This window comes from Mixophyes fleayi, chromosome 4 (assembly GCF_038048845.1).
Source record: "Mixophyes fleayi isolate aMixFle1 chromosome 4, aMixFle1.hap1, whole genome shotgun sequence".
NCBI classification, from domain to species: Eukaryota; Metazoa; Chordata; class Amphibia; order Anura; family Limnodynastidae; genus Mixophyes; species Mixophyes fleayi.
Window position 1 is genome coordinate 81,679,904 of NC_134405.1, and position 18,486 is coordinate 81,698,389.

The following is an 18,486-nucleotide window of genomic DNA, read 5'->3' on the forward strand; positions in this document are numbered from 1 at the left end:
TCCAAAATAATTACTGAGCAGTCCTGTTTTAGAAGTAGTTGGGTCAAAAAATTGTAATAAGTATTTAGGTCACGACAGAAATACTTATTTAGTGGTATGCAAAAATGCCCCCTCTGCATCTAGACACTCTGCCCCCTCTGCATCCAGACACTCTGCCCCCTCTGCAACCAGGCACACTGCCCCCTCTTCGACCAGGCACACTGACCCCTCTGTAACCAGGCACACTGCCCCCTCTGCATCCAGGCACACTGCCCCATCTGATTCCAGACGCACTGCCCTCTCTCACGTTGCCCCCTCTGCCCTCTGTCACTCTGTCCCCTCCTCTGCCCTCTGTCACGCTGGCCCCCTCCTCTGCCCTCTGTCACGCTGTCCCCTCCTCTGCCCTCTGTCACGCTGTCCCCCTCCTCTGCCCTCTCTCACGCTGACCCCCTCCTCTGCCCTCTGTCCCCCTCCTCTGCTCTCTGTCACGCTGTCCCCCTCCTCGTCCCCTCTGTCCCCCTCCTCTGCTCTCTGTCACGCTGTCCCCCTCCTCTGCTCTCTGTCCCCATCCTCTGCCCTCTGTCACGCTGTCCCCCTCCTCTGCTCTCTGTCCTCCTCCTCTGCCCTCTGTCCCCCTCCTCTGCTCTCTGTCCCCCTCCTCTGCTCTCTGTCACGCTGTCCCCCTCCTCGTCCCCTCTGTCCCCCTCCTCTGCTCTCTGTCCCCCTCCTCTGCTCTCTGTCCTCCTCCTCTGCCCTCTGTCCCCCTCGTCTGCCCTCTGTCCTCCTCCTCTGGCCTCTGTCCCCCTCCTCTGCCCTCTGTCCCCCTCCTCTGCTCTCTGTCCTCTTCCTCTACTCTCTGTCCCCCTCCTCTGCTCTCTGTCACGCTATCCCCCTCCTCGTCCCCTCTGTCCCCTTCCTCTGCTCTCTGTCCCCCTCCTCAGCCCTCTGTCCCCCTCCTCTGTCCTCTGTCCCCCTCCTCTGCTCTCTGTCATGCTGTCCCCCTCCTCGTCCCCTCTGTCCCCCTCCTCTGCTCTCTGTCCCCCTCCTCTGCTCTCTGTCTCGCTGTCCCCCTCCTCGTCCCCTCTGTCCCCCTCCTCTGCTCTCTGTCCCCCTCCTCTGCTCTCTGTCCTCCTCCTCTGCCCTCTGTCCCCCTCCTCTGCCCTCTGTCCTCCTCCTCTGCCCTGTGTCCCCCTCCTCTGCCCTCTGTCCCCCTCCTCTGCTCTCTGTCCCCCTCCTCTGCTCTCTGTCCCCCTCCTCTGCTCTCTGTCACGCTATCCCCCTTCTCGTCCCCTCTGTCCCCCTCCTCTGCTCTCTGTCCCCCTCCTCTGCTCTCTGTCCCCCTCCTCTGCCCTCTGTCCCCCTCCTTTGCTCTCTGTCACGCTGTCCCCCTCCTCGTCCCCTCTGTCCCCCTCCTCTGATCTCTGTCCCCCTCCTCTGCTCTCTGTCCCCCTCCTCTGCCCTCTGTCCCCCTCCTCTGCTCTCTGTCCTCCTCCTCTGCCCTCTGTCCCCCTCCTCTGCTCTCTGTCCCCCTCCTCTGCTCTCTGTCCTCCTCCTCTGCTCTCTGTCCCCCTCCTCTGCTCTCTGTCCTCCTCCTCTGCTCTCTGTCCTCCTCCTCTGCCCTCCTCCTCTGCTCTCTGTCCCCCTCCTCTGCCCTCCTCCTCTGCTCTCTGTCCTCCTCCTCTGTCCTCCTCCTCTGCTCTCTGTCCTCCTCCTCTGCCCTCCTCCTCTGCTCTCTGTCCCCCTCCTCTGCCAAGATCCCTCTCACACTGCCCCACGCCAGGCGCCAGCCATAGAAAAAAGAAAGAAAACAGAAACTTACCAATCCGCGTGGCACCGGGGCCCAGCAGTCTCCTCTCTCCTGCAGCTGTCACTGAATATCAACGTCAGTGACAAACTGCTGCGGGAGAGAGGAGGCTGCTGGGCCCGCGGCACCCCAGTGTCAGCGTTGCGGCACCCCTGGGAGCCGCGGCGCACAGTTTGGGAACCGCCGCATTAAAGTGAAAGATACTACATTATGAGAACTCTCTAGACAGAGACTATGGGTAAATGTATCAAGCTGAGAGTTTTTCAGCGGTTTTGAAAAGTGGACATGTTGCCTATAACAACCAATCAGATTCTAGCTGTCATTTTGTAGAATGTACTAAATAAATGATAGCTAAAATCTGATCGGTTTTTCAAACCCACAGGAAAACTCTCAGCTTGATACATTTACCCCTATATCTTGTTTCACAAATGTACAGTCAAGTCCATAAATATTGGGACATCGACACAATTCTCATATTTTGAGCTCTATACACTACCACAATGAATTTGAAATGAAACAAACAAGATGTGCTTTAACTGCAAACTTTCAGCTTTGATTTGAGGGTATTTACATCCAAATCAGGTGAACAGTGTAGGAATTACAACGGTTTCTATATGTGCCTATTTATGGACTTGTATAATAGTAGTTTTTTGTAGATTTTTTTTCCTTTCTTTTTTCTCATGAACTTCAGGGACATACTTTTTACAGTTTTTCCTACGTCTGTTTTTTCTATAGTTTTTTTTTTACATAATCCTCCTTTTTGTTTGTTTTTTGAGTTAACATTTTATTGTTTTTTTCAGAAGAAAAACACAGGGAGGGAAACTTACAATAATCTTCCTTTTTGCAACCTGTTGTGTTACCTCTCAATGCCTTTTCCCCTGGGCCGATGTGCATATTTATATATTTATGTTAACCATTTTACCTGCCACGTGACACCAGGATAATTTGACACAATTGCAGTTAAGAAAGACCAGATTACAAGTAATAAACCTGCTTTCCACTATGTTACCATGGCAAGTAATAAAGATGTTTTAAAGATCTCATCTATAAATGCCAAAGGACTTAATAAAACAATCCATAGCTTTGCGCTCCTTCCAAACAGAAGAAATAGATATATTATTTATTCAAGAGGTGCATTTTACACAAGGATATTCCCCAAGGCTATATAATCATTATTGCCCACACATGTTTACTAGTAATAACTCTAGAACAGTAGCCATAATCTTATCAAAACACCTCTCCCTTACAGCAATAACATCTCATGTATTGAAAGAAAGTAGAGGCTTACTTGTCAAAGGGGAAATACTTAACCAATTATTTACTCTTGTTAATACCTATGCTCTAAATCAGCGTCAGCCATATATCCTGTCAAAATTGCTCGAGCAAATAGAAATAGTGCAACGAGGGATTGTAAATTTAGGAGTAGGGGCCTGATTCATTAAGGATCTTAACTTAAGAAACTTCTTATTTAAGTCTCCTGGACAAAACCATGTTACAATGCAAGGGGTGTAAATTAGTATTATGTTTTGCACATAAGTTAAATACTGACTGTTTTTTAATGTAGCACATTTAATTTTAATTTTCAGTGTACAAATAAGCTATCAAGTATTTGTGTGCTACATGAAAAAACAGTCAGTGTTTAACTTATGTGCAAAACAGAATACTAATTTGCACCCCTTGCATTGTAACATGGTTTTGCTGAGGAGACTTAAATAAGAAGTTTCTTCAGTTAAGATCCTTAATGAATCAGGCCCTAGATTTCAACTGTTCTTTGGGCCCAATGCTTGACCTTTCTAAAAATTCATCCAGAACTTTTTCAGAAATCTTCAGAAGTTAATATGGTTGTTCCATGAACGCCAGCCAGACGATACATGACAATTGCAGCACCCAGAAGGTAAAGGTTATATCTTCTTTTGTCACCCTTACATTAACCATACATGTTCTACATTGGATTACCTGTTTATAACCCATAGACATTTTAGGGGGAAATGTACCAAGTTGTGTTTTTTGGCTGTATTGAAGCTGACTCAAGGTCCCTATACCTGAGAAGGAATCCATGTGTCTGAGATAATCTGACACTTCTTTTAAAGGTTTTATTTGTTACAAGGCTGACAAGTTATAGTACTTTGGCATTCACAATGGCAGAAAACACAATGTCTAGTTATAAAAGGGAAATTTCATCATTCAGATTTGCAGACATTATGGGAACCCTCAGCCAGGGTTTTTTATATGGTAGAGGAGCTAAGAGGGGGACAGGTAGACAAAAGAGGAAATGGAGGAGGGAGGAAAGGGGGAGGAGTCAGGTGCTGGGGAAAGTCCACCAGATGTCAATCATGAGACATAGGGGGGATTCAATTAGCCTCAATATCTCCATGTCCTACCCCTGCTACTATACCAAAGCTGGCAGTGCCAATCCTTCTATGTTGTTAAGGTGAAATGTCACCCCCATATTATATTTTACTTTTAATTTCTGTAAATGTGTTGGTCCACCTTGAGGGACAGTTGGATCATATTTCTCACTCTTTTTCTTTAAATTCTGTGTGAACTCAGTTAGCGCTGAGTGCTTTATGTTCATGGGAGGGAGATGTAGGTGGTTGGAGGGAGGAGCTAGCTATGCACTTCATGGCCACACCCACTTTGTAGGGTCAGAGAGTCTCACAATAGGCCCCTTAGAAATTTCAACTCCAGGCCCATGTGGCCTTTAAGCTGGCCCTGAGTCTGTCATATGTTTTTGTGTGCCTGTGAAAGAGAAATTGTGCACTTTAGTGATGTAGAGACTGAGGAGAAAGTGTCACAATTATCTGTACAGTCAGTGTGTAAAATGTTTGTGCTATATAAATGAAGAGAAATAATAATAAAATGACAGAAAATTCCTCATATTGCAACGTTGCTGTAAAGTAGTCAAACTAGAGTTTGACCAAGCGTTTACAGGGTGGATGCTTCTAAGGTCTTATATGCACCGGCATTTAATATGCTTTAAAAAAAAGCCAAGACAATAAAACTGAATGTCAAAGTAATGCATTTGATCTGCAGTTGTAATTGATGCTTCACTCTGGTTGAGGAGGTCATTGCAGGATGATTAGGCTTCCTCAAAGCATTAATTTGTGGCAATTGAATGGAGTATGAACAGGGCCGGTGTAATGTTTCTCAGCGCCTTAGGCAAACCATCAACCATCTCCCTAGCTCCCCCCCCCCCATCATTAATTAACCCACAACATTACAAATTAACCCCCTTATAACCATTAACTACCATATCATCCCCCTCATAGTCATTAAATCATTTAGCCTCATCATAGCAACCCCTTCAACATCATTAACTCCTTTATAATCACCACAGCGCACCCTGCAGGCAGGAGGTGAAACAACTGCCTGTCAGTGTGGGCAGGCAGCAGGGGAGAGTTAGGGACTGTGTGCTCCGTGCCAGCTGTTTTCCGTGCACTCCTTCATCCATAATCGCCGGGGGCAGGGGGGGGAAAGTCAACTGCCTTCAGCCAGGGGCAGAGGGGACTGGGAGCCCACAACGAGTTGCCTTCAGCCAGAAGCAGAAAACAAGCAAAGCCAAACATATATATGATGGCATACTGCAGAAAGGAAAAATAGGGACAGCATACCCAGAAAAGACACTGGAGACACAAAACGTGCAGGATATACAGAAATCATAAGAAAATTAATAGAGGCACAATGAGAGGTAAATATATATGTTCCAGCTACTTTGTGTATACTGTAGTCTTGGCCAATGATATAGAAGATTTTCACGTGGCTGTAGACGATATAGGTGCAATCTAATAAGCTCTTATTTCTCATTGCTGCAGGTTACAGGCGCAGATGTCAGCACAGAAAAGTGACTGACCTGATTAACGACAGTGACCTCCTTTGACTGCCAGTGGATCTCCATATTTCTGAATAGAATGGATAATAGAAATGAAGAAAGCATGAAGAAAAGGAAAAAAAAAACTAGTGTAAACAAGTCATTGTATGGAGCATGATACATTGCAGAATCACTAAAAAACACTACTATAAGCATAGATAAGATAGGATAAGTAGAACAAGTTTACAAAAAAAATAGAACAAGCAGAATTTTGTCTCCTGTGATCTTTTATTAATTAAGGGGGTCATTTAATGTGCACAGAAAATGCCTGTGTAGTGGTTAGGAAATAGCAAGCAAAATCACCTTAAAATGATGCCCACGCCTTATATTTTATTCTTGGTTGGTGTCGCCGGCCATACCACAATTGGTATTGGTGAAGCATAATTAAAAACTCTGGCTCTTTGTGGAGTAGTTGGTAGAGGGCGCTGCAGGAGTAGCAGCTTGTTATAGACATACCCATCTGGATCAAAATACACCAATTGTCTGAAAAAATAGCCACATTACCTTACAGGTAAAAAAAAAATTATTGATTTATGAATAAACTTTGGTCTATCCACATTTGGGGCTTTGGCAGTCTTAAGCTGTTAACATGCCCCACCATATATGGGATATCTCCAGAGGAGTACATACTTCTGGCATGGCCATATTTTATGGTCCCACATAATGAGGTTCCTACTGAGGGTGACATTTAAGTCAGATATTGCTATCACTAAAGAACCCTCTGCTATAGTTTTTATCAACCAACCACTAAGGAACTAACTGATTTACTTGGCTAGTATTCAGATTAATTAATTCGGCATCACAGCAAATCAAGACCAGTATTTCTGCCTGATATAAGACAGTTCTAGAGTCACTCAAATGCACATTATAATTTCCCTGAGGAAGCTACTGGTTAAACACTGAGGCACATCTTTCATTACCTGGTGGGATCCTATATTGTTGTCCAGACAACCTGCACTTCTGTTAACTACAAGGGATAAATGCAGATTCAACAGTGCCGTGGATTATTTAAATGAGGAAATCACAAGTTCCTGGCTGTATAACCCTCCCATATTTCCCCCTTTGGTGTGCAGTTTATAAAGGGAAGGCCTCCTTCTCAACTCCTGTCTGTGCTGCAGCAATCCTGCTCAGTCCAGTGTTTCTGAGCCCTGGTTTATCCTGCGCGTCAGACATCTGGCTTTCCCTGTGCATCTGTGATTTGCTTCCAGTCCATCTCTGTGTATCTTTGTCTTCTACATCACTTATCTGACTTTCCCTGAGCACCTATTTATGCACCAGTGATTCTACTGTTACTGTGATTCATGTTCTTCAGTGCTTTAATTATTACAAGCATCATCCTGTGTATGTCTGAGTTACTATTGCTGTGCCATCTTTCACTGCCATGCCATGTACAGATATTAACAGGAACACGGATAGCACAGTGATACTGTGCTATCCATTAACTTCCCTTCTTAATGAACTTCATGTTAGGGAATATGGGAGGGAGATGTAGGCGTTTGGTGGGAGGGGCTAGCTATGCACTCTATGGCCACGCCCCCTCTGGTGGGACAGTGCTCCTCACGATAGGCCCTTTAGAATTTTCATCTCCAGGCACATGTGGCCCTTAATTTGGCCCTGAATGCTGTGTAAGATTGTGGATGTTACATATCTTATTTTCTTACAGTATGTAACAAGAAGTACAAGAAAACTGTAATTGTAGTCCTTCATTGTTGTAACCATCTCTGGAAACCAGCTGCCTCTGGACCACTAGTAACATAATGAATGTTTTATAATATGCTCCTGCAACACATTGTGTCACTTCTGGGAACAAAATGCTATTTGCTGTAGCTTATTTCATTGCTCGCAAGGGACACATTTTTGTGCAGGTTGCTGTCACATACTCTATGTTATAACTCATATAGAATAACAGCTTGTTTAATGTTTATATCACTAGAGGTCCTGAGGTACTAGGTCACAATGTATTACTTTATTTCATATGCCCTATTTTCCCTCTGCTGGTGATAAGACAAAAAAACTTGCATATATTTACTATGATAGGCTGATTTTACGTATGTGATTTGTAGCACCCGTCCCTCTCAGCTATTCTCACAGGCCCCATCATCATCATGGCTTTCATATGTGACTTTTCAACGACAGTCCATTCTATTCGCCAGACACCATTAATTCATAACCCTTATATTCTTAAAGTAGACTGCTGAGACTGGCTTAGTACAGTTAGAAGGAATAGATTTTTTTTTTTTATGCTCTTGGAACTCAAAGGAAAGCATTGGGTGATATTTATTGGCTGAAAGGAAACTCACTGTACATCTGACAACTGGATCAACACTTCAGTAGAGATGCTCAGGCTCGGTTTTCTCAAAACCGCACCCACCCGAGCTCGCGAGACGGCTCGGTACTTTCGCGCATCCTCAGATCTGAATCGAGGCAAAACGTCATTGTTGCATTGTGGGATCTCACGGGTTTTAGATTCCATAAGTACCTCCCTCCCCAAGAGATCCAGCGCCATTGCTCACACAGAAACAGGGGTAGCAGTGTTCTTGTCACTCTCCAGTCTCCAGTGACATTGCTCATACAGAAACAGGAGGGGTAGCAGTGTTCTTGTCACTCTCCAGTCTCCAGTGACATTGCTCACACAGAAACAGGGGTAGCAGTGTTCTTGTCACTCTCCATTCTCCAGTGCCACTGCTCAGTGCCATTGCTCATACAAAAACAGGAGGGGTAGCAGTGTTCTTGTCACTTGACAAAAATTGACTGGAAATGATTGCAAATTAATGTTATTGAGGTTAATAATAATGTAGGAATAAAAAAGAGCCAAATTATATAATTTTAGCAAAAAAATAGGAGTTTTAGGAAAACATCGGGATCCAAAACCAAAACACGCGAGGGCGGTTTTGCCAAAACCAAAACACGAAGTTAACCCATATCCAAAACCAAGACCAAAACACTGGGGGTCAGTGAACATCTCTACACTTCAGGTACAAACTCAGCAAGATCCATTTATGGCTGTACAAAAGATAGAAATATGCAGTGGAAATGATCATTTGTCACAGCACAAGACTCCTTTTACATAGGTTTTATGGATATCCCAATTGCAAAAGCAGAACAAAATTGCAGTGTATGCTTGGGTGGAAAAGTTTGCACTTGCAAATGACGAGTTGAAGGATCAGAGCGTGTCTTGCAATACAGATTAGGTGCATGAATGCTCCAAATTTGCACCCATTTTGTTTTGTAGAACAGGATTACTTAAATGAGCTGGCTCATTCCCAATCTTACAGGCGGGTGCACAGCCAGGGGCTAGCTAGGTTGGGTGGCATCTGCCCATCACCCCCCCCCCCCCAGGCTGGTCCCATAGTGGGCTACCTTGGGCTGTGTCACTGGGCTATCTGTTTTTTCTTTTCCTTTAAAATGTTCCTAATAGGTTGTTGAGCAGAGTCTCGCACCCCTGGGGGTATAATTTGCCACCCAGCCAGTATGCAGAGCATTTTTAACCCCCAAAAGTGTGTACTTTTAATTAGATGCTTTTACAACTTCCAGTTTGCGCACTTCTAGGTGTACTTCGAGCCATAAAATAATAGCCTTCTAACACACAAATGGGACATGTGTGATAAAGACAGTCCTAGGGGTACATGTATGAATCTCCGGATTCTTCATCTCCGGCGTGTTCAGCCTCTTCAGCGCTTAAATTTAAAGCGGCGCTGCATTGTAAAGGGAAGTTTCCCTTTACAATGCAGCGCCGCTTTAAATTTAAGCGCTGAAGAGGCTGAACACGCCGGAGATGAAGAATCCGGAGATTCATACATTTACCCCCTAATGTCCCTTTACTCTCATGATTCATTTAAGATTTACATTAGGAAAAATTGAGAACCATTTTAGGAGAAAAATTAAAAAAGTTAAACTGTAAGAATGGTGCGGACATGAAGTGTTAGAAGTTAGACATTGGTGGCCCGTTTTTATATTTTCAACATTTTCTAAAATATATGCAAACCTGGAAATGTAGGCGCATTCCACTTTTTTGGGTATGTTTACAATGATTGTGAAGTGGGTGAATACTGGGTGTTCATCCTGGAAGGCACAAGAGCAGTTATGGGCAACCTGGCATTATTCAAGAAAACATGTGCGGCCCTCCAATATTGAAACAGGCTGCACGTTGCCCTCATACCAAAATGCTCTCTCACTTACACAAAAATGCCACCACATGGCCCTCAGACGCCCCACTTGCCATAAAATGTTCCCCACATGCCCTCAGATCCCACATGGCCCTCAGACCTCCCACATGCCACCCACATACCACCCTGACCTCCCGAAATTCCACTCAAACTTCCCCAAATGTCTCCACTCACTAGTTAATCTAATAATATTTAGTAGCAGAGGAAGATTTGTGTGCTATTTGATGTGCTGTATGACCTCCCTGAAGGGTGCAGAGGAGGTCACATGACGCGTAAGCTGGCTACTCCAATCAGACTTGGGGGTATATTTACTAAACTGTGGGTTTGAAAAAGTGGAGATGTTGCCTATAACAACCAATCAGATTCTAGTTATCGTTTATTTAGTACATTTTACAAAATGACAGATAGAATCTGATTGGTTGCTATAGGCAACATCTCCACTTTTGCAAACCCACAGTTTAGTAAATATACCCTTTGGTCTCTGCTTTATAAGATAGCATGAATATATCAAATCAAAGCATAAGGCTTTCTGGGCTTCCTGTTGCCCACCGCTAGAAGGAGAAATAGGTAAACCTGAGCCCATAAAGGAGCACCAAATTATGATGCACATTAATTTATTGTACAGTGAGTTCCATGAATGATATTAGGAGGATCATATGCTAATCATAACACATACACAGTGCAGCTTATCTATATTTCTGCAATTGTGCTGTTTTACAGATTAACACACTAGGCCTGATTCACTCAATAAAGTAAGGCAAAAAAAGAGTAAATTTTATCCAGGACAACCCATGTTACAATGCAAAGAGTGCAAGTTAGTTTATAATTTTTCACATTTATAATGTTTCACAGTTAATTGTTGTAATGTAGTACTGCTCTTTTTCTTGGCCTTCTTATGGGAGGAAGATTCACCCCCAGCAGCAGCAACAGCAGCAGCAGTGGGACTAATGCTTAAACATTCTTCAATCTATTATAGTGCAGGAGTCATCGAGCCTTACCAAGTGGGATGCAGGGCTAACTCCCATTGCTACTGAGGATATTGATGAGGACGGTGTTGTGGGTGTAGATTGCAGCCGTCGGGATGTAGGTGACAGAAGGGTCCTAGCTGATGATGAAGTGCTTGTTATTTTTTTGCCATAACTTTCAGCTTTTCCCAAAAACCTTGCCATGAACTCTCGTCAAATGTCGTAACATGGATGAGGTTCCAAGATGGTTAAGGTCCCTCCCTCGACTGACTGTGGCTTGACATACACTACAAATGGCTATACAACTGTTGTCAGGATTTGGGTAGAAATAATTCCACACATAAGAAGTGGATTTTTTTTGTTTTATGCACAGGCATGACAATGGCCTTTTTCTTGGCATGTGCCAGAACTGCTGCCACTGGTGCAGGACTTACACAAACAACCTCATCCTCATCAACATCCTCATTAGCGCCCTTGTCGCCTACACAAATTTCCACCTCTTCCAATTATAATTCCAAAGTGGCATCCTCAATTTGTGTATCACCGGCTACACTCGGGCTGTTCAGGCACACATCAGCAGAAATGCTGAAAGGGCCCTTCTTTATGGGTACACTATTTTTTTTTCTCGGCAGTTAACTTTTCATCAGTTACAGCTCTTTTTCTCTTCAACACGGTAAAAGCTTTTTTTTTGGTGTGTTTTTTTCCCTGACTTAAAAAGACTATGTACTTTTACATAGGCTTTACCAGATTATGTACAGGGAAGACTACCATCAGGACTGGTGCCAGCAGCTGCTTGCTGAATCTGCTTATATGTGGACTGCTGTGAATCTATTTTAATGAGACCCAAAGCACTTCTAGTGCAAATTCAGAAATATATAGTGCTGCTAGATAATACTTTTAGCACCAGAAAAATAGTTTTTTCAAAGAGGGGAATATCTGACACCCTCAAACACTTGTAGTACTAATTCAGAAAAATATAGTGCTGGTATCTAATAATTTCAGCACCAGAAAAATTGTTTTTTTCAAAGAGGGGAATATCTGACACCCCAAGCACTTGTAGTGCAAATTCAGAAATATATAGTGCTGCTAGATAATACTTTCAGCACCAGAAAAAATAGTTTTTTCACAGAGGGGAATATCTGACACCCCAAGCACTTGTAGTGCAAATTCAGAAATATATACTGCTGGTATATAGTAGTTTCAACACCAGAAAATGGCTTTTTTAGAACTGGGGAATATCTGACACCCCAAACACGTGTAGTGCAAATTCCAGAATATATACTGCTGGTATATTACTATTTCTGCAGGCAGAAAATAGTTTCTTGAGGAGGGAATATGACACCCCAAACAGTTGGTAATGTTTGCAAAAATGCCGCCTCTATTCTCCTCTCTTCCCGCTGTAAGAAGTGCTATAAGAAGTGCTGTAATAAGTGCTGTAATAAGTGCTGTAAGAAGTGCTGTAAGATGTGCTCTCTCCCTGCTCTAATGCTGCCTGTGACCTAACCCTTCTCTCTCCGTCTGACAAATGGCGTTGGATTGCTGTGGAGGCGGATATTTATGCATTTCGAGAAACATTGCGAGAACCGAGCCCCGAGATCCGACGACGCCACAATGACGTTTTGCCTCAATTTCGATTCTGAATAGGTGGGAGAGTACCGAGCCTGCTCGGCTCGGTACTCGGATACGTCAAGTTCGGGTGGGTTCGGTTCACGGGGAACCGAGCCCGCCCATCTCTAGTTTATATAAACACACATACATATCTCCTAATTCTACAGGGATAAACCCAGAGTTGTACTCCCCAACACAATTTGTGTTAATATACATAATGGAAAAATCTGCACAATAGAAGGAATCTCAACAGTTAGGGCTAGATTTACTAAACTGCGGGTTTGAAAAAGTGGAGATGTTGCCTATAGCAACCAATCAGATTCTAGCTGTCATTTTGTAGAAGGTACTAAATAAATGAAAGCTAGAATCTGATTGGTTGCTATAGGCAACATCCCCACTTTTTCAAACCCGCAGCTTAGTAAATCTAGCCCTAAGACTATCTATGTGAAGGGATTAGTAAATGTATGTAAATATTCTACAGATATCTATTTGTACAGATATGTGTAAGATAAAACTGATGTAAGATCTCATCCCTCCAGAACCAGGTCTAGGGCAGTGTCTGAGGTAAAACTGCTCAGGAGGTTCTTCAACTGTCTCCAACTGTCACTTCTCCTGCACTGGCTCCAATGGAACATACCAATCTGTGTAGGGGGAGCAGTCCTATATCAACATGACAGGCTCCTCCTCAGGTTTTAACCACTATATGTGTATAATAGTACTTGTATCTGTCAAGTAAAATTATGTGTTATTATTTAAAAGGAAAACAGACAGGCCATAGACAATCACACCACAGAGATAATAGATAGTAGAACCACTTTTGTTTTGACCCTGGCTAATGCCTAAAAACAGTATGGAAATTAATATCTGGATAATAAAATGAACGTCTCAGAATAATTTAACTGAACACTCATGTAAAATACTGTCTCCATTAACTTTAGAGCCTTCTATAATAAAACTATAAACTGTAGTTATATATATATATATATATATATATATATATATATATATATATATATAGACAGTTTTCTCTCTATTACCACAGGGAACCTCATTAATTAGTTATTTCCCAGTGGGGTATTGAGCTGCTGAGGACCCAAGGTCTGTATGAGGATGAAGAGGGAAGGACCCAGCCGCTGTAATAGCTGATGTCCCCGTCTTCTGTGAGGGGAGCAGTAAACTGCGCACCTCACATCTAGGTGTTGTGGGAGGAGCCTCTCTGCTCTCACTCCCCGCACTGTTTGCTCTCTCATTTCTCTGGCCAGTGAGATCCAAGTTCCCTCCTCCGCCTCAGCGGGGGACCTGGTATCTCCCTGTAATGGCCGCTCACTGATCAGGGCACAACGCTCTATGCCTGAGGCAGCGCAGACCTGTCAGGAGAAATCAGTGTCAGCCTAGTCAACGCGCGGCTGTCACTGCCTCTAACTAAAGAAATCTTCCAGCGTAACTGAAATGGACGGAGCGGTGCTCCATTTAGTTCTTAGGTGTAGGTGCTGCTTACAGCACTTACCCCGTCCTAAGTAAAAATAAACAATAATAAGAATCAATAAAAGAAAATCTATTTTAACTGACAGCAAGTACTGCAGAGCAGTACTGAGAACAACCCGACTCCTTGGGCACTTAAATAACACTGAGGAGCTTCAGGGGTTGCAGAGGGGAGGAGCTTCTGTCAACAGTTACATTAACAGTTTAACTATTTAAGTGCCAACTCCATGTGCCCTCATACAACCCCCATGGTAGCACTGTCCCCCAGATTGGATGAAGGAGAAAATTTGTTTTTCATTCAAGTCTATTTTACAAAGTATCTGGAATGCTTCTGTGATTGATAAGTCTGTATGTTGGCCATACAAATAAGCATTTTCAGAATAAGACATGATACACAGTATACGGTCTTCAGTTAGATTTGGTTATCGTTGGTCTTTTTTTAAAAAAAACAAACAAAAAAACAATTGAATTAAGCTATATAAGCTCTACTGTTCCTCCAATGCTGTGAAGTGAATTATAATAAGCATCTACCTTTTGCAGAGTTGAGGTCTCCTTTCAGTTAAGCTGGGTACACACTACAGGGTTTTCATCCAATAATCGGCTCAATCAGCCGACATACGACCGCTCGTTCAAAAGTCGGGTCAGTGTGTGCAGTGACACAATGGTCGAAAGTCTGCCCAAATGGACGATTGTCGCCTCATTTGGTTGGTCGTACCGTTTAATATTTCCGTTCCAATCTCGTTTCCGTTGTGTAGTGTGTATAAACTTCCAACCGATCCACGACAATCCTCCGATACTTCCTCGACCTGGAGGGGCGTGTGTATGTAAATTTGTGATGTCTGTACCAGTCTCACAAGGTGCGGTATCCGCACATCACAGACTTGTGTTTTGTATAGATGTATATTGCACCTGTCTGGCTGCAGACCATTACACTTGTATAAAGCACATGGGTTATTACCCTTTGCATCTATGTTGGCAATCTACTCACATTTAACCTTTATAAACTTTAACATATTAACCTTTATTAACTAATATTTGTAAAATACCATGAACAAACCACACAGTGTTCATGCAACAGTTTTATTGCAGGAAAAAAGTACAAACATTTTTACTATATGACAGGTGAAAAAAAATAGTATTACACTTTAAAGGTGCTATTGGTTTGTGGCAGAACAGGTCTTGATGTCGCTTGGGTTTCTATTCCCTTTGATGTTTTTATCTACGAAACAAGGAAATAAAAAATGTTTACCATTAAACTTCTATATATTTATATATCCAACGCCAGAAATACTCTCATTTTCACACACTGTTCAAGATCAGTTTATGCTTTGGTCCCTTTGGCGCAATCGCAATAATAGCGGGCTTAACCTCCATATATTCTGGAAAACAGGCGCCATTTTGATTATTATAACGGTACAGGTATGTGCCCAAAGCATTTAGTTGTCTATACATGTTCACTGTTATATCTTCGTGTTTAACTTCTTTCATATCTTTTTACATTTTTTCTTTTTTGATAACAGGTGTTACATTAGTGGTATCAGTGGTATCTCACCGTTAATTCTTCGTTCTGACAAACAAAAAATCTATGTTACAAATTAGGCGTTTACTTTGCTTCGTTTGAAACTAGAATGTGCTACTGACCTTTTTTAATGTCGTAGTCGTCCTGGTCCAGTACTTTGACCACCATCTCCACCTCTCTTGGGCTCATTGGATTTGCTCTTTGCTCTTCTTGAGTATCTCCATCCCCCACTTTAACTTTTTCAACACTTTTTGGCCCTTCCAGCACCATCTCTGACTCTGTCACCGTTTCCATAGCCGCAACACCCACTGACACCTTCTCCTCAACCGCAACCCCCACTGACACTTTCTCCTCACTCGCCATCTCCTCTCGCTCCTCGGCGTCAAACAGGTTCCTCTGTCATTTTATACACTCAGACATGGGCGTTCGTTTCTGCTGAGGACCAATCAGCGAATGATGCCCGCAGAGAATGGAGCATTCCATTACATACGACGGGATTTTATTATTAGGGAATAATCATTGCATTACACTTTACCACTTAAATGTTTTTCTAAATATATTGTATGGTAATAAACTTCTATATTATAGGAATGAATGAAGAGACAGTGTTGCCTTCTCTTTTTATGCGGCTTTGGGTGTTAACTACAGTGAAAGCTCTGCCCCTTTATGCTAATGTCTTTGGTATATCGTTACATGCCCCGCAAGTGATGCTTCAGTGTGTACAAAATTACAATCATTGCTCACGACAACATGGCTGTAAAAAGTCGCTAAAGGGACGTCCGCTCTTCCCTTTATCGTCTTAAACAAGGCTAGTGTGTATGCAGTCCATGGACCGAGCGATCGGACCATTGATCACATGTAAAATCGATCGGCATAAAAAGTTGGTGGAAAATTCTGTAGTGTGTACCCAGCTTTACACTGAGTGAGTGTGTAGATGCAAACTAACCTCTTCTGTAGAGTAAACTGAAGTGTAGAGGTAAACTCTGAGCACAGCAAAATGATAAAAAGTAATTAAATGGCCCCAGAATCGTATGCTTATCAGTTTGTGTGAAGGTGACCATGCTCAAATGCTTTTTTCTTTTTTAAGAAACACAAAGACTTGAATGGGACTTCTGAATCTGAACTTCTAAAATTCTCACATGTATACTTATTGGTTTTTGCAAAAATCAAAAGTGTAAAAGAAAATCTCTGGTTAACATGAATTTTTAAAATAAATCTCATAACTGTCCTGTGATTTTAGGAGACTTGCCAGCCATTCAACACAGTCCTGACACTCAGGAGGTATATCCTGCAGAAGTTGTAGGATGAGGGGGTTGTAGAGCATTCAAGTGCTTCAAAAGCACCAGGCATGCCCCTTGGCATGACCTGACACCAGTGCCGTAACTAAACATTTTAGTGCCCTGGGCGAGACAGGGCACCAGCGTCCCCCATCTAAGTGGGAGTGACATTTGCCAAGTGGGTGTGGCCAACATAATGTGGGGGTGTGGCTAGCACTTTACTGAAAGAATTCTGCTTCACGTTTGCAAATGCATGATGTATATATATATATATATATATATATATATATAGCTATCTCTCTCATATATATATACAGCTATATATATATATAGTTATATATATATATATATATATATATATAGAGAGAGAGAGAGAGAGCTATATATATATATATATATATATATATATATATAGCTCTATATATATATATATATATATATATAGCTCTATATATATATATATATATATATATATATATATATATATATATATAGAGCTATATATATATATATATATATATATATATATATATATATATATAGCTATATATATATATATGAGAGAGATAGCTATATATATATTTATATACATCATGCATTTGCAAACGTGAAACAGAATTCTTTCAGTAAAGTGCTAGCCACACCCCCACATTATATATATATATAGCTATATATATATATAGCTATATATATATATATATATATATATATATATATATATATATATATATATATATACACACACACAATGGAGGGATTCAACTAAATTACCAACCGGTTCTCGGGGCTTGGACAATGGGGCTCAGCATGACTGCCGTGCCCTAAAAACCGGCCCAGCTCATTCAGCACTTGATACCATACATATTCTCGGTGAAAACATTTAAGCTCTAAAATTTTATTTCACTGCTAAATCCCTCCATTGATTGTTTGTCAAACATAACGCAGTAGGTATTCCATGAGGCAGCATATTATTTTGGAACTAATAATTGTAGTAGTGGTATAGTCAACATTTAAAAAGGCCTTTCATCTACTAGTAAACTTACATTGCTGCAGAATCATAGTAAAGCACTTGCTTTAAGTGAAGAGGGCAAGGGAGTGGTCTCGGTTGGGTGTGGTGTCGGTAGGTCAACTTTATGACACAAATGTACTTAAATTCTTCGAACAGTTGGTTGGGGAATTCTCTGTACCCAGAACAATGTTTTATTCTTACCTTCAATTACGACACGCCCTAAACACACAATTTAAAGGGGAGACATTGGTGTTTGGGGTGGATCCACTGAGGAAACAACTACAGGCCTTGGGTTATAGAGGTCTGATCTCTCGAATGTATTCATGTCTTCTCTATGAATCCACTGCAGATGGTTTGAGGAATCAGTGGGAAATAGATATTGGCCCTTTATCAGACAAGGAGTGGGGAATGGTTACAGACAGTACTAAAGGTTATACTTCATCATTAAAATTTCAACAAATACAGGTGTTTATCTTACATAGGGCCTTTTTTACCCCTATTAGATTGGCAAAATTTCGCGTGGATGTTACCCCTAACTGTCCGAAATGCAATTCGATCAATGCTAACTTTTGGCACCTTCTATGGGAGTGTTCATGTATACGAATCTTCTGGCGAAGGATCAGGAGATGTATTCAGGTTACTGGAATTGAAGTGTCTCTTAGTTCACCGGCCACTTGTCTCTTTGGGCTCCGATTGAAGGGGAAAGTTAATAAACTGACAAAAATGTACATTTCACAGTTATTGATGTTGGCTAAGGTCTGTATAGCGAGGCTGTGGTTGGCCCCGACGAGTCCCACGGTTAAAAATTG

At 42.2% G+C, this 18,486-nt stretch overlaps 1 long non-coding RNA gene across 1 annotated transcript; it reads left to right on the forward strand.

Annotated features, from left to right (window-relative positions):
• The first annotated feature begins 5,270 nt into the window (after positions 1-5,270).
• Positions 5,271-5,860, forward strand: LOC142149899 (uncharacterized). Its single transcript, XR_012690911.1, has 2 exons — positions 5,271-5,471; positions 5,596-5,860. It is a non-coding gene; the product is annotated as an uncharacterized LOC142149899 (long non-coding RNA).
• The last annotated feature ends 12,626 nt before the right edge of the window (positions 5,861-18,486 follow it).